General features: G+C 37.7%; 1 protein-coding gene across 2 annotated transcripts in view; it reads right to left on the reverse strand.

Moving 5' to 3' along the window:
- Positions 1-24,780, reverse strand: part of LOC112466546 (limbic system-associated membrane protein-like) — a 127,882-nt gene extending 103,102 nt beyond the window's left edge. For both annotated transcript variants that reach the window (XM_025034687.1, XM_025034685.1), the window contains exon 1: positions 23,897-24,780. The gene's annotated coding sequence lies outside the window, so the exon portion shown is untranslated. The remainder of the gene's footprint in view (positions 1-23,896) is intronic.
- Positions 24,781-25,874: the final 1,094 nt, after the last annotated feature.

Below are 25,874 nucleotides of genomic sequence, written 5' to 3' on the forward strand. Positions count from 1 at the left end.
TCTCAAAGCGCGCTCCACGATCTCCCTTCCCTCGCGCGATCGCGAACATTAAAATTGAAATTAGTCAAGCCGGAGTTACCTCATGTGCAAGAACGAAGTGGCCTGAAGAGGGGGTTGCTAAAACGTGTAGAAATCAGACGAAGACGGATCTGTCGGGTGTAGAAAGGATTCGAGAACACGAGCCGTGTAATCTTTCCGAGCGTTTAAATAAACGACGTCGTTTGTACATCTCTCGAAGGACGTGTACATAAATCGCGCGCCACGATCTTTGGCTGTTGAAAATAAAGTAGAGAGAAAAGTGGAAAAAGCTTTCGAGTGCGAGCGAGATGAGTTGCGCGATTGCCGTCATTTCTTGGCGAAATTACGTCTTTGGCTACAGCATCGTTTTATACTGTACATACATCTCTGATTATCGCGTCAGGGGAATGCTAGTGCACAGTTTTATTCAATATGAAAAAATTTTCAACGTAGAATATTTTTATACTTATTCATGTTAATCCAAATTTGTGAAACAAAGCTGGGACAGATGTCAAACGGGATAAAAACTGACATGGCCATTATTTTCAAATATGTAAAATTTCCTATATGAAGAGAGACAACTCTGTCAGATCGCGTGATTAAAAATTAACAATAAAATTACTATAAGAAATAAATTAAAAATCAAATTTATCGTTAAAATTCACCAACAAATAGACAATATTAAAATTAAATTCGATAGATATAGAATGGTTGCAAAAGGTATAGAAGGTATAGTGAGTATACATTTTAAGGTATTTGACACAAAGTAGGTTGGAAATGGTCGATCTGCTTAGATAACCAAACAGTGCAAATCGTGTTGGTGAACAAAAAATGTGACACGACACCGTCCCATGAGAAATTCGGAAAGGATGACGACGACGGCACCAATTATCGGACGACGAGTTCAGAAAGGAGATGCGGTTGGTCGCAAGGACGCGACGAGAGACCTTTCTCTTCGATTTTTCTTTATTCCACGCGCGATCTGCGGGGGATAGCCTGTGGCGAGTAATGAAAGTCGAGGAATCCGATATTTCGCTCACGTTCGATTTATCTCTTTTCGTTCCATGCAAGATTCCCAGTACAATACAGTTCTCGATGAGTTCTCGAGTCGCTCTGTAGACCTTGATGAAGGAATGAAGATCTTCGTCAGTGCTTAGGTAATTCCTCGTTTAAAGTGCTTGCGCGAACATGACTGCATCTTGATTTACACGCGAATGAATTAAAAGTACTATATAGTTTATTTTATCTTAAGATATGTTTGCACGGCTTCACTTAACATTTTGGCAAACGATAAAAATAATGACATATACTTTTTTCTTTATCTTCGGCATTTTCTCCTGATGTAATTTTACCAATGTTATTCATTTTCTATATATTCTATACGCGTCTGTACGACTCGGATATTATATTAGCTAAATTGAATGCTTACATGCGAAGAATCTTTGCAAAACGCACTATATATAATGCGACATTATATATATATATATATATATATATACATATATAAAATTTAGCACTCTCCCGTGGAAATACCACGCGGTATTGTCGCAATAAGCACGCGTATCGCGTCACGAAAGTCCGCATACGCATAACAAAGTGAATAAAACCGTAAAAGGAATGAGTTTGAGAGACTCGGTCGCTGTTTCTCTTTGTCGCCGTATACACTTCGCGGCTATGTATATGCTTAACCCAGTCTAAAAAAAGATATAACGGGTGTGACACGCCAGGTTGTATTGACAGCAGAAACGAGAACAAAAGGCACGGCGAGAGATGCAGTTTCTCTTTCTTCGTCCAGGGCACAACTTTGTTCGATGTCTCTCGCTTGCTCTGCTGGCGTCATAAATCTGAGGTTTCGATAAAGTCAGCCATATACCCTTCGTTGACTCCTTTTGCACAACCGCAGTGACCGCACCCTGTGATCATCCTTGCCTGGTGTCTCACCATTCTTCCCGTCCTATTCTCGAAATTTCTTCATAACCATAAGGAGCGTGTTTCTCAGTTCTTTCTTTCTTCATTACTTGTTCAATTATTCTTTACATAGGAATGTGAATATCATTCTCTTCCAGACGTTCGTTTAGAATAGAAGTATTTGAAACAATCTCGCCTTGCAACCTTTTCCTTTTAAAAAGTTTTATTCCTAAATTTTTTCTCGTGATTTTACATAGCCATACTTTTTATGCTAGTCTTTAAATTAAGGCGTTATCTAGATCATAACTATGAACGATGTAAACTTAAACAATAAAACGCTAAATGATACTCGCGAGCATTTTCAACTACTGTGATTTAAAAAGTTCGTTTTTCCATGGATGGTCTCGAGTTCTCGGCTCGAACGAAGATTACGAATGCGACGAGGAAGAGGGATTTTAAAGAAGTATCCCGTTTGCGAGTAAATAATATAAAAATTTCTAGTTTGAAATGATAGCGCCGTAACGGAAGTCTACACAATACTGTTTTTACAGCGGAGTTAGGTGTGGAATTGTTCCGCTCGGAAAATGTTGGCACCTAAAGCGAAGAAAAAGAGGACGGCAAACTCTTCTCGTGCGTTACAAAGAGATTTTAAAAACCGTAGAGAATCCTGTAGCGGTACTGAACAAAAATGGTATGTATACGTGACCGATTTTCGGTCTTAAGACGTAAAACTTAGTAAAGAAAGCAAAGGATAAACAGGCTTACATTCTCGTGGTTGAATGGACATTTGTCTATGGAAACGGTTTTGGCCAATCGCCAACTGTTGGCAAATCGCAGTCGACCTAGACTCCGCGACCCGGCAATCAATACTTTCCTATAGTGTCTTTTTTGGAAATAAAGCTGAAGCTACATTATTGATAAAACTCATCTATCCGTACAAGCTAACGAAATTTATGTAGAAAGTATAACATTTTGTATATAGATATCTCTCACCAGTGATATGAACATTTGGCAGTAAAATCGGATACAGTTTCTATGTACTGTTGATACTATTTTTTGCGCATACATACGGAACAGTTACAATCACACATATACGTGCGCGCAATCGATAAAGCGCGAGCAAATTTCAAATAATAGAGTTTAACAGAATTTTTAAAATACTTCAAAATACTTCAATTTAATCCACTTCGTTTCTCGCGATGGAAACTATTTAGGGGTAAAATGTACCGGGTTGGCACTTCATAGAAGACTTGACTATTAAACCGCATTGAGGTAGTTGTCTCAACATTGCTTTTCCTGCGGTTCTCACAGTTCCGTCGTTCGCGGATTTCGATAAAACTACGACGACGATCAACGACGGCGAGAGGTTGGAAACAGTACGGCGAGTTTCGAGATTTCGACGATTCAAAAGGCTTACAAAGTTTAGGGAAAGTTTCGACGGGTATAACAGCGCCAACGATGGTGAAAAGGAAGGGACCGCGAAGCGGTCACAGGAAAGGTAGCGGAAAGAGAGAGAGAGAGAGAGGAGGAAGGAGGAATCGTTTAAAGTTGTGAATAGTTCTTTAAGCGCCGACAAATCGAATCTATATCTATCTGTCATCTCATTGTTAACGCGGGGTGCCAGCTGTATACTGCCTGATTTGTACTTTGTCTGATCGCAAAGATCCAATTATAAGTTGAACGAGTTCTGCTATCTCATTTCTAAGGAGTTTTCGAGAACCGATGAGGAATTGCTTACGATGCCAAAATTCAACCAAGCTTTAGACATTTTACAGTATGATTTTTTCACTGCTCGTAAAGCTCGTAAACGTTTTTGTTTAAATCTTCAACATGTACTATTGATGTTGTTGTGTAAGGATAAAGCAACAAAGATAATTAAACTTATTAATTTTTTAGAGCTCTGACACTTATTTGTTCATTACAAGCATCTAAATATTGCTCCTCCTGATGAGCAAAATTATAACTACATATGCTGCCGGAATAAAATAAATTTCACGATTATACGTAGTTATTGTTATATGATACATTAAAAATTGAAATAAACGCACAAAGAGAGAGAGAGAGAGAGAGAGAGAGAGAGAGAGAGAGAGAGAGAGAGAGAGAGATACTATAAATTTGACGTGGAGATTATCCGCGTATAGTGCAATTAAATTTCTGATCGTATTTCAAAGTTGTAAAAAAAGTCCATATGCGCGCGCAACACATATAATATATGTACGTAGTTGTTGCAATTAACTAAAATCGCAAAAATATTTTCACACAAGCGACAATATTTGTCTTTTTTGCATTTTCTCCCGGCGTATGTATTCCTATTTTTCACATATTGCAATATGCTGTAGTGACATGACAACCAGTCTCACGATCGTGATGTCATTCACAGTGACAGCGTTTTCATCTCAATTATTCGTTATTCGTGTCTGACAGATCTGCACTAGCGATCAATGTTCGATCTAATTGTTCATGACGTTTGTACAAAAGAAATTTAGCACTTGCCACTTTCATGAAAATTTATATATCGAGCTTTTACGATTCATAAAAAGTAGATTGTTCTCTGCAGAATGAGCATTTTTATCTCTCAATCTGTAATTTCGTAGCTATGCATTAAAAATCGTATTGATTTAAATTTTACAATGACAGCCAATTTTATTTATTTAAAATAAAGTAACGCAAGAATTTCATTCTTAAGTGCGGTGCACTGATAAAGTGATATTAGACGCTTGTGCAATCAGATGCTATTAGCCTGTCGTGAAACGTCAGTGAACGAATCAGATCTATTAACAATTGCGTATAATTATATTATCGACCCGTGCTCCTGATGCAATGATTATGTTTATGACAAACTCGCTGAGCGAATTTAGTTTCAAAGGGATGGATTATATGCGTATGTAGAGCAAACAGTCAAATAGGCAGATAGAGGCTTATATACGGATAAACAGATATATGGTTTATATGTATTCATATATATGTGTGTTTAAAACGACTGTGCTATGTTCGGCTGATGGATAAGTGGGTAGCGTTCAGTGTCAATTGAGAAGGATTATTTTACAGTGTATCGAGTTGAGTAGCACGAATTAACTCATTATATCATATATTAGGATAGTATCAAGCTTAATACTGCATATCAGTATCGTAATGACTTTTGCCATGAAATATTATCCGAATTTTAGATACAACTGACAACTGATGACGCATTGAAGAGCGCGGCATGTTTTGCTCTAAACATTTACTCGCTCTGAATAAGAGTTAATGTATCTCGAAATTGTGTTAGTCCAATCTGGACGGTTGAATGGCGATGGGCAATAAGCCGTTAATAAAGCGAATCAGCGAGCTGCGATATTTTGCTTAATGGCATGACACGAGCAATTAAGCAGGGTAAAAACGCTATTGACAGAAAATGACTTCCTTTTCGAAAACAATTTCCGTTTTTAATTACCGTCTTGAATAAACGTTTGAAGTTCTTAAGATGGATTATTTGACGCGTACATACTTTTCGTTAAAAAGATGCCGAGTCTATTTCAAACTTTGATCGTTATTTTCCAGGACGAGGAAGTTGTTGTGGTTCGTAAAGTACTGAAATGCTGCACTTACATTTGCGGAAGATAGATAGAGGTATAGAAGGCGGTTCACAGCGGTTGCGGGTGAAACGGGCAGAGCGTGACGGTTGTCATTGATTACAAACCTCCATGATGTTAACCGCGCGTTAACTAGATTCCACGTGCCTGCACGTGTTAATTGCGAAACTCTCTGATTATCCTCACATTTGCGTCGCATTAATCTATGGTTACGTGGCGAAGGCAACGACTATGACGTTACCGCAACCTTCCCGCTGAACCTTTCGTCGGATCTGATAGGTCACGCGGTTAAGTCACGGCAATCATTTCATGCGCATTATTATAATTACGGCTCGCGGGGTTCGAACAACGAACAAAGTAATAAACATCTGTAGCGAGTCGCTTTCTTCACCGAGGTAATATTCCCGGAAGTCCGGTTACTCGCAATAGTATGGAAAGTGCACTTTTGCACTTTTGCGTGCACTTTTGTATATTAAAATGGAGACCTAGCCGCGCATCCAAGTTCCGCTCTATCTTTTTCCTAACATTATCTCGTCCCACTCCTCCGCCTTCTTTTCTTCCGCGTCCAACTTGATTTGTCGTCCCAATTAATTCACGTAACGTAGCGGATGACCATTCGTACGGCATAGTAAACAGTGACATTTGCATTACGGGATTATTCATAAGCTGTTTTAAAAGCTGCAGGACGACTGGCTGCCGCGATATCGCTGCTACGCAGTATGAAACGCGAGTTGAAAACAATACGCTCCGTTTCTTTCTTATTTCATTTCTTATATAAAGTAGAAACGGAAGTCAATGTCCAATTCAATTGTTTGTCGCGATATCTTTTTGTGAAGGATCTAATTCTGTCTCAATCTTGAATTAAACGCCATCTAGTGCGTCGATCGCATCGATCGTGCAACGACATAATTGATGGCAATTGTCTAAATGGCGGGCAGATTATAGTAATATATGTATATGCGAACTGTGGCTGGCGCATTAGTAGATGCGTCATGTATTCATCCGGCTATATATAGTATAGAGATAGATATAAATTTTGATTGCAACGCGTAAAGTGGAGCACTCTTGTGCACCTATATTTGCATACTAATTGCAATCTCGCCTCTTTAACTAACATAACTTGCAATTCTGACAACGAACGTTATTTTAAGATCAACGATGTTTCAATATGAAATTACTAAAACATGATTTTCCAACTTCAATTGTTTCTGTGTGGATTCGAGTATTTTCTGTCTCGATTCTCGATATTATTCTGTTACGTTTCATGCGACAGCTCTTTTGAGCAGCACGAAATCTGATTAGCGGAGAGCTACTAAAACGCTTTACGAATTATATGATTGCATAATGAAATAACAGGTAGACAACACGTGAGTGTAAACTCATTAACGATAACCGGCTCACTAGAAATGCTTTATGTTGGTTATCGATCGATCTCCACAGGAAACTATCTTCTTATGATATTCATACGGTACGTAATCTTATTAAGATATAGGGGAGAGATTATATTTATAGGGAAATTATATCTTAAAAAGAGTTTATCATGACGTGGAAGTATAATATATATTGAATTATATATTGACGCAAATTCTAATGGCTTATTTTGAAAAAAATTCACAAAAAATCTTTGTTGGTTGTTTTTGTTAGATATCTTAAGTTTATTAGCATCTTTATTTATTATATTTGCCGTATTTGCGGTACCATGTATATACGTTTCGTCGATAATTTACATGAAAATTCTCTTCATCTGCCGATATAAATGTAATCGAATCAATTATAAACGATTGCAATAATATTAAGTAGAGCCGTCAGGGCAATATATGACGTAACACTCTACAGTGAATAATAATTACAACGTTATAATAATAATCATTTTCTCGCATATATATTAGGATATTTATTATTAATCTGGTATTAAAATTCGTGGTGCGTTCTAATGGATTTAAAATTCAAATTCCACTCGCACGCGAGCACGTTCTCATTACAATGTATTATTAAAAGTTGGCATGTGTGCGCGTATCTGTATAATTTGTATCAATATCTATCAAATCTGCAATTAAATGCGGTAGAGCTCTATGAAAAAAGAAAAATTGTATAGACGAACGTAATATGCGGTATTCAATTTCAGGAATTTGTGATTAGTATTATTAACAATTATTAATAAGTAATTAATCCCGATAAATAATGTATACATATATTGTTTATGACTTAATAAATTATAGACATAATATTTATCTATATATACAACATATGTAACTTATTGTGTCAACATTAAATAATTATTTTTTATTTTTTATCACATCAGATTTATCACGACGGGCGAGAGACCAAAAATGTTAGATCATTAAAACATTCGATAATGCGAAAGGAAAAGAAGAAGCTTGAGGCTCTGAAAAACAAAGAAACTTAAATGTTTCTTTTTACGAAAAAATAATAGATGATATCGTCGCTAGCCACTCTCAGAATTAATATTGCAGGTTTAATTTTCCGTGTTCGAACGGCCGCAGGATCTACGCCATGGCGTTTTTAGGTCAGTTACGGTCCATGACTGCAATATAGTCTCGGAATTTGCAAGCGTTATGGAAATCACTGCGACAGTTTTACTAGCGTTGTACCCGTGATATTTGAAAGTTTACTTGGCGCACACTTTTGTTCTATATTTATAGAATATTAATTTTCGGTATTCCATTAATATTATAGTTTATCGGTTTCCATCAATCTCCATTTTCATCAATTGAATGATTATACGTTAATGACTAAAATGTTGCAAATATATATCGCAATGTACGAGGAAAATGGTTAAATTATTAAATAAATTGCTTGTTAAATAAAAGTTTGAAGCAAGTAAAATTTGCTTGACAGATATATGTGGAAATATGTTGTGGCAAATGCATGTAAAATAAAAGTGCATGCAAGAACATCGGGATCGCATTTTAAACGTATTGGATGTATTTTTGCATCAATAGTGTCATTCCGCTCGGTTCCTTTGCCAACACGACGGAGAAACTGATTCGCCGCGAGCGTATTTCCACGGAATAACATCACGTAGTCGCGGATTTGTAAACTTGTATTTGGTAAATATTCGCGAGGATATTTTTAAAATGGTATCTTAAGATAATAATCGAAAATAAAGTCAACGTGGATCAGAATTAGAGTCGCCATTTTCTAATTGTCTAATTTTCTAATGTTGCGGATTCATAAAATCAAGCGAGTTAAATAACAAGACACTCGCGCATACATCTTCTTTATTATCCCCAGCAAAGTTAGGAAAAGATTGAGGGAGATAAGGGAGTAATTTGTTTATTTAATTTGCTTTGTTTCAATGCCCGTCTTTAGACTACATGTATATTCCATGAGATGTACCTAATGAAATACGTAGTATCTTTTAAGGGAAACATTCGTTAGAATTTCTATGAATTTCTTACATGAACTTCGTGTTATCGCCTCGAAGCTTGCTGTTAGTATCTGTAGTGTTCCGGGAGACTTCTTGAGGAAGCGGCCGAAATTATAAATTATTCTAATACTCGGGCGCTACTCTTTTACGTATCGAATTCTGGAAAGTCATTTCCCGAAGATGAACAACGTACATTTATTAATCACGATACACATTTCGCATGACGACCGTGCACTTGTATTACTTACTTAGACTGCCTTAAAATATTAAATACGTCGCGCATATGTTTCATTTCGTGGAGCACACGTATTTTTTTTATTCTTTTCTGTTATAAATATACATAAGGGCGTTGTTAACACGTTGCGCGGCAAAGTGCAATGTTTCTAAATATCCGGGGGGGTGGAGATGAGCATCGTTCATCTACATAGAAAACGCGAGGGAAAAGAACTATAAGTAAGAATCCGATAGAAGCCACTCAGCAGGGATCGGTCGATCGACTCCTGCCGGAGTGCTCGGCCCGGATTCTCGTGAATCCCGAGCGAGCGCAAAATACTTGGCGAAAGGATCGGTAAATGCTCGGCACCGAGTACTCGGCGTGCTTGAAGCCGAGACTCCATTTCGTGCTACCAGCCGAATGAATGTTTGATGCGCGGCGCACGTATGGAGCAACTACAGACTCGCGTAGCGCCTCAACATTTCAGCACTAACGTATACTTATGCGGGCATATATGAGAGCGTCTGCCTCTGTGTGAAAGCCGTCCGTATGTGTGTGTGTCAGAGTATGTTTGTGTGTACTCCTCAAGTTTCACGTAGTCTCGAGATCGCGAGCTTCCAGGCTTTCCTGAGGTTTCGCATGGCTTGAAGTAACGAATCCAGTTACCGCGCACTCTCCGCGTATCTCTCATTGTCTCAAGAGATCGATTATTTAAAAATGGATCGCGATATGGATAGTGTAAAAAAAATGTCTTCTTATATTGTTTGCAGCTATCCGGTGAAGATTGTCAGCAGCAAAAGCTGCGGCGATAGATTAAAGGTGCCAATTCATGAGACGCTGAAAATGAGCGTTAACAAGGTGAACGTGGTGGTTTCGCTTTGACGCTAGCATCAAAGAAATGAAGTTGAACTTGTTTAATATTCAGCGTCGTCGCTGAATCGTCGTTAATCGTCCCAGTACAATCAAACATAGACTTCAAAATACGTAAAATATTAATTATTTTTAAGTAATATCTTCAAGTAATAATATTTTATCGATATATATATATATATAAAAGATATTATTTCAAAAGATTTTTGCTTGTTGAAAAAAGCGTCGAGCGTCAACGTGAAAAGGCACCTTAATTTTCAAAGTGAATTAGAATTTCAAGTTTCTCACTTTTGTTAATAAACAATATCGTGACACGTAAGATGCACTTTCTATCGAAACATAGAAGGCGAAATGATGATACGCGCTTGTTCTCTCCGTGTATCACTATTGTCACCTGTAGCGGAAAACGTACTCGATGTATGCGTCGAACTCATCGTTGTGGAATTGCCCTAGAGCAAAATGGAAATAGGTAGGCGTGGTGATACTGCGAGGGCACCGATATGCGTTCAAATACTAGCGTTGGGTCCGTTCCAAGTAAAATTTAATATTTTTGCTTAACGAGTTCCGTTTTATGACAGCGCCGTCCCAGTTTCCCTAATTGGCCCCGCGCAGCATCCATCTTCGCTTTATCACAGTAAAAATCACTGCGAAATTGTCGACGATCTTCGGACTAACGTCTCACCATTACTCGTGAATGTTGACAATGATTTGAAGTAAAATCAATATTACAATGTCACGCGCCATAAGACCGCGAGACAAAATTACAATATACTATCTATTTTGAGATATTAATGATTTATTTAACGACTTATTTAAAGTTGAAGCACCGTTCGGGATTGATCGGAGTTATCCACGGGACCGGGGACAGTCAAGAGCACTGAATGCTCATCGATCTTTTCAAGCTAACGGCAGATGCCTGCTAGCAGTCCGTCTATTACCATGGGAATAAAATGCTAGGACGATTCGAGTAGAATCTCGATAAAAATATCACTCATGAGGCAGCAGGATTCGAGTGGCAATAACGGAATGGAGTTATCCGGTACTTTGCCGTCATTACTTTGAGAGATCGAAGATAGACGATCTGCACACTTTTGTCGCAACGGTTCTTAAATCTGTCCGTATTTCATCCTGTTGTACTCCTCGTTGACGACGAGATCCCTTGTTGAGGAATCTTTTAGAGGAGAATTTTAAACTACACGTAAATTCGACAAAAATTGTATGTTTTATTCACTATAAAATTACTTCTATAATCCGAGTAATTACAAATGTATGTGTAACTTGTGCAATTTAACACTAACAAAAATTACGCCGCTCACATTTCGGAGCATCGACATTTAGGAATGATAAACTTACGCCGAACACGTAGTTGGCGGAACTTGCGATTAAGTAGATTAAACATGGGCAATCATTCCTATTGAACCCGATTGCCATTGCGACGGGGTATTACGTAAGATATGTGTTCGCAAACGTGACGCGACATACATTCACATATTCACGAAGTTTGCGCGATTTGACATGGATATTATGTTTGTATGTGCGTATACATACATACGCGCAGATGATAAATGGCGTGCAGTTAAGTGAACTAATAAAGTGGAGAGTTTAGATGACGTAGAAAGCGTCGACAGAGGGGTGATGCTACGTGGGATATACGAGGACTTTGCACGGGTTTGACATGATAATTATGATAGCTAGTAAGAGCGTCCATACTTTTCAAAAGTCGATAGGAGATTAATACCTTGAAGAGAAGGGAGAGCCAACCCTCCTCTCGATATCGTGATAAATTGGTAAAGCAAAATACTGCATAGTAACGAGCAATTATGTGCGACGAGAAACATTCGAGCTTTTTCCAAGCGCTGATATATATTTAAACAGCCGCTTGAAATCCCTAACTTTGTGATAAATGTTATCTTTGTTTCTGCTTGATACAAAAATATTTTATGATAAAACTTTTACGCGCGGAACTCTAACAGCGGCAGTATAAATTTTGTTTTAAAAGTTTCGGCAGTCAATAAAGTAATTTTTAATAGACGTTAATCGTCTAGACAATTTGTATAATTTTTGTTAAACTCTAGATAAACATACAGAAGTAGTCATGTTGATAGAATGGTACGGAAAGTGACAAGAACAAACGAGGAAGAGAATACGTACATAATAGCAGTTGAGACGAGTGGTTGAGAGAAGAGAGGTTGAGTATGCAAACTCGATAGCATCATGTATCTACATGAGAAAGCCAATCGGAAATTAAGTAATGCATCCTGCGCGAATAAATTTGACGAGATACCTATCGTTATTGCAATTAATTAAACAGAGTGTCTTGAACTATAGTTTTGTTACTATATTTAAATATATTTATAAATTATTTTAATTAAAAAACAGACGAGAAGAGAGAGAAAGAGAGAAAATAAAAAAATGCGCGAAAAGTTCAAGTTTTTGCACAAGAGTAAGAAACTTTTACAGACGAACAAGGTTTTGCGCAAGGAGGTGAAATTAATTTCATTATTTTACCTGTATAAAAAAGTCTATATACCATTAAAAGGTGCAACACCTGACGATAAGTATCGGCAATTACGGCCTAACACTATTTAACGACTAATCTGGTAAGGGAATACACTCGCACTAGCGTCGATTATCCTCTAATCGTCTCACCGTTACCGAACGCCGATGTTTAATCCAATTAGAGAGGCTACTTGTTCCCTGGCTTCGTGTGGTTTACGGATTATAGTATTTCGCGTCGAAGCATTTATTGCAGATTAAAAAATATTTACAGTCTCGAGTGTTCACACGTGGCGGAAATGGCGAGACCGTTTCTTTCAACGTACGTGCACGCACATGTGCATGCGCATGCGTTTATGCAGTGTGTAGGACGTGACATATGTATGACACAATTATTACGTTTTGCGGTAGAAACGAGTCATGAGGAAAACGTATTTGTGGCCGTTGTCCGCTCTAAGAACAATTAGGCATTAATATGCGGACCGTACGAAATCTCGTTTCTGCATTGTTTAACACTGCGGACTGTGCGCAAATTGTATAATGCGCCGTAGTACTTGCGTGCACATATTTTGCGTAAAGAACGTGCACGTCGGGCGGGTTCTAGTATTAGAGCCGTATAATGTGCGCATCGCGCTTATTATAAGCGTGTGTGAGTCTTGTTTCTATGTACTCGTAGTATCTTGCTCTACGTAATTTTCGCTATAGTGTAACCGCATATTGTGTCTCGCGTATAGGACACAAATACCCGTTATCACAACGTGCCTCATACAAAATATTCTACAGAAAAAGATCGTATTGGCCGAATTTATAATAACTTTTTTGCTTTGCAGAGAGAGAGAGAGAGAGAGAGAGAGAGAGAGAGAGAGAGAGAGAGAGAAGAATAAGGACATTTTACTTTAGTTTTAAAAATTATTTAATCACTAAATTATGAGGTACGTTTTTAAATCGTGAATTTATTTGTGAATTTGTATTATGACATTGAGTATGGTATATTCGGTTTCAATATTCGAGGCAAAACGTTCAATCAACGAAATTGTATCGATATATCCATTGTCGCGCAAACCCGTGGCTTTGTCACTTTACTCAGCAATTTGGTCTCACTAAGTAGCTACGTCGGCACCTGGATCGAGAGCCGAATGCACACCGGTGCACACAACGAGCCGGTGCCGGTGCAGCGTTGCGTTCCATTAAATGAATTCACAGCTGACTCCTCCTATCGCTGAATTGACACTATTGGATCTTCGTTCGCTTCTTTTCGACTTGCACCGTTCGCGGCGAACATACCAGATGATAAGAACATTTGCATACGCGTTTGCTTTCTTTCATATTCCTGAGTGTTCTCGGTATAATCAGATGGAATTTGCTTAAAACACGCAGACGCTACTAGACGCATTATTAAAAATATGCAATAATCAAAGATTAAAAATTCCAAGATATATTTCATGCTCGTGATATACTACGATTAATTCCTTTGTTCTTTAACATTCGAGTGACATTACAATATTTTCAACGATATACATATAAAATGTATAAATGATTGCGTAGAACGAACTTGTCAGAAGATTCTTAACTGAAAAGCTTTTTGATACGGGCGTTTCTACGATTTGAGAGGAAATCGTTTGTCTTACAAATAGTCTTGCAATAGAGGAACTCGACGTACAGAGAGAACGAAAAATTGCATGTTGACGAAGGACGCCTCCAAAGTTTCATCTGTACGTAGTATGGTATAGCAGGCGTCGCTGCGTTTGCCAGCTAGTTACCACGTAGTGCCGCGAAATCAAAACTATCGACGAAACTCACCGCGCGCGCGAGTAGAGTTCGCCCGCAAAAGTTGCTTGTCTGCCTCTATGTGGTGCGGACGTCCAATTTTCGAGTAGACTCCATCGAAAATGTTCGATTGGTTACATACGTGACACAGGTATCCGTTTTCACGGAACTTTCCATCAGATAGCGTATGACACCTCCTTCAGTCAAGTCATTCAGTGAAGTGTCCGCACAACTATGACGGCCACTACATGGCACGATTTTAACTTGTCAAATCGCTCCGCTCCACGCAAGATACATATTTCCGTAAGTTCTCTGATTTTTCATATACATGCTTAATCAGAACTTGAAGTTACCTTCGTAGTTAGACGTCCTAATTACCGTTATCCAGTTTGCTTTCGAGACAACATACCGCAAGCCCATTTGTATTCCGAAGATCTACGAGAATATCTAAGCGAATCGCATACAACAACAAGTGTATTAGCGGATAACTGTGACAAACTTACAAACACGCGTGGCAATGTGAATTCCAATAAGCCTTACTGTCAGTTGCGAACGGAATAGAGAAGTTAGCTAATTATTGTATGAGAAGCGCGATAAATATAAGAAACAGACAGCCGCGTCGTCGATGAAGCAAGAATAATTAATTGTACTTGTTCTCTCTTTCATTACAGAGACCAATTTTATCAATTTACTTTACTTTAATAAAAATTATTCACGATTTCCTAAAATAGAAATTGCGACGATTATTTTGAAGGAATGAATCTTGATATATTTCTATGGTGAATATAAGCAGATTAGACTTCTTCTTTAGCTAATAGATGAAATTCGACAAAGTGCATCTCCGTCAAAGAGAAACCTGAATGTGTAACGGATTATTATGTATAACTGATATTATTATGGGCTGGAGGATAAATCTCGCGGTTGCTTCAAGAAATTATAGGAACGCTCGACTGATTTTATTTACCGGAGGAAGCATAGTAAAAGAGAAACGTGCTGTTTACTTCATGCGCATAACTTTCCACGAATAAGTGCACTCTTCAGGGTTTGAGTTTGCCCATGTATTAATTCTTCAGTATCTTCGTTCTCTCGCTACTGTCAAAGTAAACTCTGTTCGGTGAGCTCGTCCGATAATATCAATTAATTCATATACTGAAATGAAGGATCGTGTATGCGAGCGTGTTTACATTTTTTTTATTCGTGAACGGTTAATTTTCGATGTTGAAATAACGAACGAATATAATGTAGCTCTTTGTTATACATAGATTTTGTTAAATAATTTTATTAAAAAATTGTAATATTTCGAATTATCATGTTATATTACGTTTTCGTATATTATCACATTTTCATTTTTTCATTATACTTGTTTATTAGTTCACACAACTTGAATTCCTCGTTTCGTTAGGTCAGTAAAGACGTAGGAGTAAAAGTAAGGAGTAAAAGTAAGTTTTCTGAATGAGTAATTGAAGATAAGAAAAGTAAAGAAGATTTACATTTCCCGCAGAATACTATTTCCATTAGTGAGCCATATTTGAATATCGTTTCAGCATAAATTGTTCGCATTAAACGCCGGCGTTACTGGCTGATGTAGGTTGATCTGATTATCATTATCATTAGCATGGTTTAAACAGGCAATGCGACTGATAATGTGCCACCGACGGAATTTCGTCGCACCCAAATGTATTTTCGCTATTCGCTATTCGCAAGTAAGAAAAGGGTCAGGATTAAACGATTCAGACCCATCTTGTCCTGGATGATGTTCTAATTGCCGTTATCTACTTTACTCGTAAGGCGACACGCTACCGGGTAATTTGTATTCCGGTCTGCGAAGGGACCACAGACGTGCGCGAGAAGAGATCGAGAGAGGATGCATCAAGAAAGGGGAAGAGAGAACGAGAGAGTGAGAGAGAGAGGGGGGAGAAGGAGAGAGTAAAAGATAGGAAATACGATAAAAGGCGGGTGAGTGCGACAAGGTCGGATAACGGGGTTGCGAACCGTGGCTGCTCAGGGAATGAGGGAACCCCGTAAAGGGGCGACACGAAATGCGGAGCTCACCATACTTCCGACTATGTTCAATAGCAAAATTATGCGAGTACGGTCGAAACGAGATTCGTCACGAAAGTTCCTCCAGGGTTCCGCCACGCCGATGGCCATACGGTTAGCAATTCAGTGGATGTTGCCGGCGGAAACTTACGACGCGGATGCGCCCGTAGCGACTTCCACTTCCGCGATTAGCATATTTAATGATAATGACTTCTAGATCGGCTTGTTTGCCATTCATTATGCCTGACAATGCTACGAAACGTTAAACTAAATTTTGTATTTTATCACGTCGCTTTCTTTCAAGATGATATTGTTAAAAATATCGCATTTTATGCTTTAAAGTAAAGTGCTTGCTTCTATGTTTCATGATATATTTGATTGTCAGAAGAACTATCGAGAATTTAATGAAATTCTTTATCATCTGAACTTTTAAATGTGATATCTCGAAATATTTTAGAAACATGGCCCTTTTCAGCAAAAATAACTTGAGAAGTTTTTATCCGATTCTCTTTTCTATGCAGTTAATGCTAGCAATTTCTTTAAACTCGGGCCATTCACTACATAAATGGGCAAGCTTACGTAAAAAGAAAAAATTAATAAATCAGAGATTATCTCGTATTTATATTCAAGATTTTTAAAGATCCGAAATATTATTTTAAAGTGGAATTAATAATATAATAATAATAATAATAATATTAATTTTTACTTTGCAATCTGATTACGCATAAATAAACAGAACAGAAGTTAATAAACGCTATAAATAACAGACAAAATTTATATACATAGTGCAACTTTTGTTGATCATATGCATATGCATAATTTAAATATTTATCACTTTAAATTCAGCTAGATTAATAAATTAATGTGCATGTGTAAATACGCACATATTATATAGGCACAAGATTTTGCAAGATAACACGTATATGAGAAAAATCAAATTTTTAAAAACAATTTAGTGATAAATTCAACATCTGCAGTTGATATTTCGGAAACAAAATATTTTTTAGAAAAAAATTTTGCGGTATATATATATATATATATATATATATATATATATATTAATCCATTATACCGCAAAACATACCTAAGTACATACTTAATTTACTTGTTTTCCCCAGCGCTAGCGCGTTTTTTTTATATACGTTGCCGCTTGCTATTGCATCTTGTTAATGTAAATAAAAAAGAGCTATGGAAATTCGTTCAACCCACTTCATTTTCATACACATGCAATTTCATGAAAGCGCTGTTAATTCTCACGAAATCCTGGTACACCCTGGCGTCTTACTTTAAACGCTAACCATCTTATTTCAAGGTGGAAGAAACAGAAAGCCGGAACGCGGCAAATTTACTCGCGTATTGTGCTGTGGTTGCTGTAGAAGCTTCACGAACACGGCACGTATTTCTGACCGCGGAAAGAGTTACGAGTTCGACGTGAGAGAAGCTGCTCGTACCGTTGTAAAAACCGTAAAATTAAAAGACGCGGAAAAATGCCAACATGGCTTGGAAAATGCAGTGAAATGAAGCGAGGCTCTTCGTAGCCGGTATTGTGTTCGATAAAAAAATCCATCAATACCAAACGTTAGTACGTCGAATCGGAAAAGTTTTTCCTGTGTATATTCACTTGATGTATATAACTATTTTGCCAACAACAGCTGAAAGCAGGGATCTCTTAATTGAGCCGCGCATTGAATATTCAAATTTACAATTTGCGACACAAAAATCACGCGTTTGCACTTTTTTCTTTTGTTAATACTTTTTGTACGTATGTACATACATACAAAATAAATTTCTCTTTTTTTCTCTCTTTTTTTAAATGTTAAAAAAAAATGTTTTAAATTATAGATACTAATGAGTTATTAAAAACATGTATAAAATGTTTTGAAGATGTCACAATAGTACATTTGAATTCCAATCAAGCAAAATGTTGACACAAATATGAAAGTAAAAAATATTTTTTAATCAACCTTTAGAAAAATTACATAACCGTTATTATTATATAACCGTTTTACTTAAATACTTATACAAACATCGCGAATGAAGTTTTTGTTATAATGTTTGGATTAAATATTTTTCTAGAATAATTATAAACAAATTATAATTTCCAATATGTTTTGATGAGCCAGCAAAATGAATTATGCAATATGGTCGATATTTGTATCTTTTTTATATTATCGAAATAACATCGTCGAACATGTTAACCAGCTGCAGGCCTCGTATAGCTGTCAGATTCTGGGAACGTGCGTCTGTCGAGGGCGAATAATTAATACATTCACAATGTTGATTTACGTATAGTGTGTACACGCTATGCGCCATTCAATATTCACGCGGTACCGTCAAGTTTGCATCGATAAGTTGTCACTTACGTGCGTGCGTACGTTGCTACTTCTGTGGCAAATGAATTCGCTTGGCGTGGCTCGAAATTACGCATAGCGCATGCATATAGAATCAAATTGAATGAAATGTTTAAGCTCTAAGCAGAATTAAACGAAACACATTTGTTATCCTGATTAATTAATCTTACACACTCACAATCAGATACACAGCTAAATGACTAACAAAGTGAAAAAAATAGATAAGCTTCATGGAGCTTTTCAGCACTTCTATCTCCCATTTAGCTTTTTATATTAAATATTATTAATAGCGATGTCTGTAGCAATATCACAAACTAAAGAGTTATTAGAATACGTAATGACAGTAACGTAAACTTATAAGTCTGTGTGTGTGCGTGGCCTAATTGTAAGTCGTAATAAGCTTATCACAGTAGACAGATTTTCGAGCGATTTTCAGAATCCTATTCTCATTAGCTATTAAACGGGATTATAAAGCTGGAATCACGCTGAAATTCATTTGCCGTTCTCGTTTCACGGTACCGGTGACTCTTTATTCGAGCGTGAGTCGCAATTCCGTCCGTAACACAGAACGTAGAGGAAACAGCTCGCCACATGCTGGGTATCTCGACCCAACGTCCAAGACAAACAGTGTGGAAAATTAATTTTTCTGTTATCTTTTTTTTTTCGAGGACTCGTTCCGTTTCCCCATCCCTCTGCGATTTGCACTAAATTGCTTGCAAATTAACATCCTGGAACGAGCACTATTGAGCGCGAGAGAAATGATCGTTGTCGCAAACATACGGATGAACGGAGATGGCGGATTTCCACAGCGGAGAAGAATGAAAAGAAAACTCTCGTACGCGAGAGAGGAGAATTGCAGTTCCACGCGTATATGCGGAAACACGGGGAAAACGCAATATTTCATTACGGATTTTGCAATTACACCGTCCATTCGGTATGCCGACGGAATACGGGAGATTCGCGCAGTTAAAAATTGGGAACGCTAGTCAATGTATGCATAATCTGATCTACAGCGTTGCGTTAAATTACGGGGTCTTTGTATCTCCCCCGAGGCACAAGATGCAAAATTGTTTGATTAAACCATCGCATGCACCCCGCCGATGTGACTGCTCGATATTGTTCGATATTGTTTCATTGCATTTGATGTATTGATATTTTCTCTGATGTACCGAGATTCGTACGCGGTTTAGGAGATGTATGTACATTGTAAAATAATATCGACGGAGAAACGGATGAACGACGTGACGTATATAATCCGGTTTACTCGCTGATTGAACTTTCATAGAGATGCAAAACTGTATTGTATTAAGAGAGAAGTGGGCGATATTCCGGATTGCGCGCTGCGAGAAAGTAATTTCGGGAAGCTGTGCCGTGTGTTACACGGTCTCGCCGTGAATCTGTGCAAGTTTCGCGCAGCCAATTTTTCCCGCGCAAACAACGCAAAAATCTATTACCGAAACCCTGTCAACTTCTACGTGACAAAGCGATTACTTTCGAAAATTTGACACCATACTGGATTGCTCGCTTTAAAAAGAACGCGATATAACAATATAACATACATAGCGATATCATACATACTTCTCAGGATCATTATATCAATCGGCTGCTTTATGTAAATACTCCATCGATCACACATAATTTCATATATATTTAATCACTACACGTGCCGTATTTCACGCTGTCTGCTACGCCGACGCATGATTAACTTATTACATGTGCGCAAATGCGCAGCATACGCCGCTTATGATAAACGCCAATCAAACGGTATATTATGTATGTTCAAATACGGTGTATATATCAACTTTCATAGGTGTATAGCATTTCCTAATTTTCAGCGTTATCAAATTTGTATAAACAGTACAGTTCGCAAAAATGTAACTGATTAACTACGCAACTTAATTAGACAATCTCATTTTCTTAATAAATGTGATATACAGCTATACCATTATTATTCTGCAATTCTGCAACGAGAACGAGTTGTTGTTGTAATTGTAATACAAGTAAATATTAGTGTAGTTCATCGTGAATGTCGTTAGCAAGCATCGGCTTGAATGTAAATTAAAAGTAAACCGAGATGATTAATTTTATCCGGGCAACAATTACGATGCCCTGTGTCTTCGTGCTGCGACGCAAACAAACGTGAGCGATTCATAAATTTTGCGCAAGTTCTAGCTCGTTTTTCCGAAGCAATCTCGAAGATCGTGTATGATAAAATATCGAGAGCGCAAGGAATTAATAGAAGCATTCTGATAGCTATTATGATCGACAACAGAGAGATTGAAAGAGAATAATATACATTCAGGGAAATGCATATCCTGACTGAAGTACAATGCAAGGAAAGCATATAATTAGCTGCAAACGATACCGACAATTGCACGGTGAAATTTACATAGCTTAAATGCCGTATGACATTACCCCTGCAGTGTTCATTCAGGGATCGGGAAACGGTTTGAGATATGGAAATCGATCCGACCGCGATACATATACGCTAGGGTTATGTTGCCCTTGTTCGGCAGGCTTCAAACCCTCGTTGATCCGCGTGTTGAAAAGCTTATAAGCTTCCCGGTTGAATTCGGCCATGTTACATGGCTAACGTGAATTGTCGAGGCCGGGCCGGTGAGCGAGCGGATAAGCGCGGAATACTGAATGGTTCTCCGTTTCCGCCGAATCGTCTAATCGTACCTGCCTATCTCATGCAGATTAAACGGTGAGACGGGATTGAATAGGGTCAGTGTTGATGCGACGGCCAAATCTATGTATTTAAAACTGTAAATTGCATATATCGGAAAGGAGAGGAGAGAGAGAGAGAGGGAGATTTTCTCGACGATGATAGGATAAATCTGTTGAGGCGAACACTCTTGAATAATCGTAATTGATTTAATATTTTAGCGCCGCGACCATCAAACTACTCGATAAAAGTTAGCTCTTTTATTAGACTAGGTGCAATTTTGACACATGACGCGTTTGACAGTGTGACATTATGAAGTTACAAACTTGTTACAAAACGATGATTAGATTTTGGAACGTAGATAAGAACTTGCAAATCTAATAGAGTCGTGATAAATTTAAATAAGTTACGATTAAATATAAAGCTATTCTGGAAAGTAAAGGTTATCGGCATATATTGAATAATATTTGACACATTTTATTCGCAAAAACGCTAATAATAATTTATCTTCATTCCTTTCAAATGTTGTGGTACATTCGGGAAAGCAAAGTGGACGTGCTAAAAGTATTGGACTATTAGATTAGAAATATTAGACTTGGGAATGAAACAACGCGGAACGACAAGGTCTAGCACGGGAGGGTCAATCACTCACAAAGGCTTCACTCCAGTTTTAGACGTTGATGAATTCTCGTTCACTAAAAGGTACACAGCCCGGTGACGCATGTGCGCGCGCGCGGGAATAACTGCGTATCACGTACGTGTAGACACACATAGGCCAAAGGGCGCAAAGAGGATATAGGACGTCATGATTAATCATCCAATCTTTTGACAAAAAGCGAAAAGCTCGTTGGATTTTCGCAGCGGCGGTGTCTCTTCCGCTTGTCACGAAAACGGCTGAAAACCAGCTGATAAAATGCTCAGGCGCAACAATTTTAATTTGTTTATAATTGAGGCTATTCGGCCATGATACAAGAGAAATTTCCTACTTTTAGCATGCCAAATTTACATATTGAAATTAAAAATGCTTATAACTGATGAATATTTTGGATAATAATTGGGTTATCGTTAAACATCGTTCCTCCATGTCGTACTTTGTTATTACTAAGCGATCGATTTCTATCGTATTGACGTTTTGATTAATTATGAGTACCTTCTATTCGTATTCAACAAATCTCTGTCAAACTTCTGCAAAACTTCTCCCAATATTTTGTAATATATCAGTGAGATATATACAGCTTGCAAATTATCAAAGGTAATGTAATTTAAATTATAGGAGCTGCATCTATGTTTGTTTACTGTCGCGCGTGGCGTCTGACTTCGAGAGAAGGATGAGATTAACAGGCGAAAATCGGCAATAGGGGACAAAGTCAGCGTTCGAGTTCAAGTTCCTCTATCGCTCTTGGTCGCTTTGACCTAGATGATTGTAGACAATTCAATAGTGGGACGTACACAACTGTCCCTCGCACACGCGCACGGATATTCCCTTCTGCCAATTCGGTTGCTGGAAAACTCGAGCTGACTTTTAAAACTCGAACGTATACTTGTTCTCCGGGCCGCTTAAATTCGAGCAAGTTTGAATCGCCGCGAGGATGAATTCTGTTGGTTACGCCCTCGACATTTCCGTCCAGATGGTTAAAATCTCGTTCAAGTTTCCGTCCTCAATTTCCTGCGCATCCGTCCATGTTACCTCGTTGGCTCGTACAGAACGTACAATTGATTGTTCGCAATAAATTGTCCGTGACATCAAAGACATTTTATAAAAAAAGCCGGGTCTCCGAAATCCAACATACATGGCTAACACATTTTGCGGAATAAACATGGATTTATATATAAATGCCGGCACAGCATATAATGTCAGGGAACTTATATTTATTGTTTATTCCTTTTTTGCGGAATTATAGTTCGTAAATAGATGCAGCGTGCCAATGCGCTTTGTGTTTCGACCTATGTTTACCACAGTTTTTTTGGCTAAAAAATGCGGGACAAGTATGAAATTTGGCGTATTTTTCTCACAGTTTTTGCTTTTAATTTTGTGTAACGATATTTTTTAATATATATTATCTTAAAAATGTGTACAGTAGTATATATAGATACGTGTATATATGATATACATGTATATTTTCTTTACAAACGTACCATGTATTTTTAGATAAAGTTTCCGCGTACAACACATTAAAAAGATTTAAATCCCTTTGCTGAAAGTTATTCGATATGTCACGGTATTTGTCATAGAAAGTCTTTTTAATACGATAGATCTCATAACTGCACATATTTTAGTACACATTAGACGAATATACCATTTTTATATAAAATACCGTGTAATAATTTTTTTTGATAAAAAACATTGCTATGAAAAGATCAAGTAACAAAGTTATAAAATTGTTGTTGCGTTTTATTTTTTACGTAACATGGTAACGTAAAATTTTAAAAGTTTTGCATTATTTATAAAACAAACATTGCATTATTTATAAAAATAATTGCTTTTTTAATATAGCAAAATAAGAATTGCGTAAAAGCAACAAATTAAATTTTTTTATTAGATAAATTAGCCGCCATCTAAACTGAAAATTATTCGAACGCGAAAAATATTAAGTATTTTACCTTTGTTGAATTGGCCTCAGAATTGAACCGTTTTTTAACTTCGCTTCATCCAATCCAACTCTCTGAATTTTGAAAGTTTCTGCTACTTCATATCTTCCTATTTGAAAACTTTTTAAACAAATTCACGCATTGATCACTCAATCATGTTCATGTTTCTTTCTTTAAAGTTTTATCTGTTAAAACTTTGCCACACCACATCTACATCGTTGCAAGCATTTGTCCGCTCCGCGATAATATAGATTAACTTCAAATTCAAACAGCCGGAGTTCAAGTTCTTTTTTGTAGACGACGAATTTGCACAGCTTTACGATCGACTTATTTTGATTTAAATGGTACTTTATTTTGCTGAATGTCTCTCTCTCGAGAGCGAGAACGAATATTTGCACGAGAATAAGCTATCATCCAGTCATCAATGTTAATCGGAAACTACATTGTTCGTATGACACAAAACCGAAAAGTGCATATAATTCGTCAATAGTCGCACGTTCTTTAATCGTTTTCTCTAACACACTTAATTTCCACGTGAGACCACCTTGTAATTTTCTCATGCCTTTCTTACCATAAAATATTTATGGACAGTTTTGATGAAATTATTTGTCAATGCGTTTTTATCATCGGGAAAAACAATGGAAGAGACTTAGCGCGAATGTCGACAAAATCGGCTGTTAATTCTCCGATAGGGAAACACGTGCACCTAACGCGCTACCTGTTCCCTTACAAGGCGAGGAGCTTTTCCTAGCTTTTCGTTGCGTTAACAATCGCGCCGCATTATTCACACCACCACGAAAGAGGGAGGAAAAGTGGCAGTGTGGAGAAGAGAGGAGAGCAATCGCCCTTTTAGAGACACCGCGATCTCACTCGTGTGGTGTAACGCTCATCGCAAGGGGCGCGGCGTAACTGAGCTCGGCAAACCAACCCTCATTCTCTGTCTCTGTCGCTGCCTCCCTCTCTCCGGCCAAACTCGCTCTATCGCTTCTCCACCTCACCCCCTACAACCACGTTTTCCCACTCTCACGCAGTCTCCGTACTTTCCTCCGCGCGCTCCTCTTCTAACGCGATCTCTTCTCTCTCATACGGGTTTTTCCCTTCCTTTTTCTCTTCCTGCTCCGCCGTGCTTTTCTTCATCTCGCTCGATCTCGTATTGCGACACGTGAAGCCTTCTTCTCTCCTTCACGATGCAGCTACGAAGTTTCGATTCTTTTTTTCAAGCTAATCCTTCGTTGAACCATGCAGAAACGAAAGACTACGAAGAAAACATGCTAGCATACTTTTCTGTAATTTTATTCCTTTTTTGCTTGTAATACATGTCAATATTATAAATTCCATCTTTCGTTTCCTCACACGTTTAATTGTTCTTTTATCCTGTTATCTCTTTTTCGTTTAATTTATGTTTATCAATGTAAAACTATCAATTGTTACATTGAGATTAAATAACACAACTTACTTTTAAGTATTCGTAAACGACGAATACTTATGGAGAACCAATCTTTCACAGAGTGAGCGTAATAACGGAGATCGAGGGACATGATTGCAGTCGTTGCAGATTAGAGGTTTAGCTCTCTGTTCGTGATTAATCTTTTGTCAACTTGGTTAGTCTTCTATATCAATGAAGCGGAATCCGGACAGAGTCGATTGGATCGTGTATCCATTTGCATGCTCTGTGAGAATATTATACGAACGATATAACATACCTATTTAAATGCGCATGCGAGGACTGGTGTCGTCACGTATGAGACCTCACGTTTAATCTAAATTAGATTACATCCATGAGAGTCGCATTAGGCAATCTTGTTTCGCGCTTTCGTTATAAACGTGTTTTATATGTGGCGGTGAAGAGAGAAATATAGGATAAAAGCGTATAGTTATTGGTAACCGCATGGTCATTAATCTCGAAGGCATGTTGGCTTGATCGCAGAGCGAAATACATGTATGATATATATATTCTTTTGGAGAAATGTATCTGGCGAATGAAAATCCG

This window comes from Temnothorax curvispinosus, unplaced genomic scaffold, assembly GCF_003070985.1.
Source record: "Temnothorax curvispinosus isolate PA1 unplaced genomic scaffold, ASM307098v1 QBEX01016327.1, whole genome shotgun sequence".
NCBI classification, from domain to species: Eukaryota; Metazoa; Arthropoda; class Insecta; order Hymenoptera; family Formicidae; genus Temnothorax; species Temnothorax curvispinosus.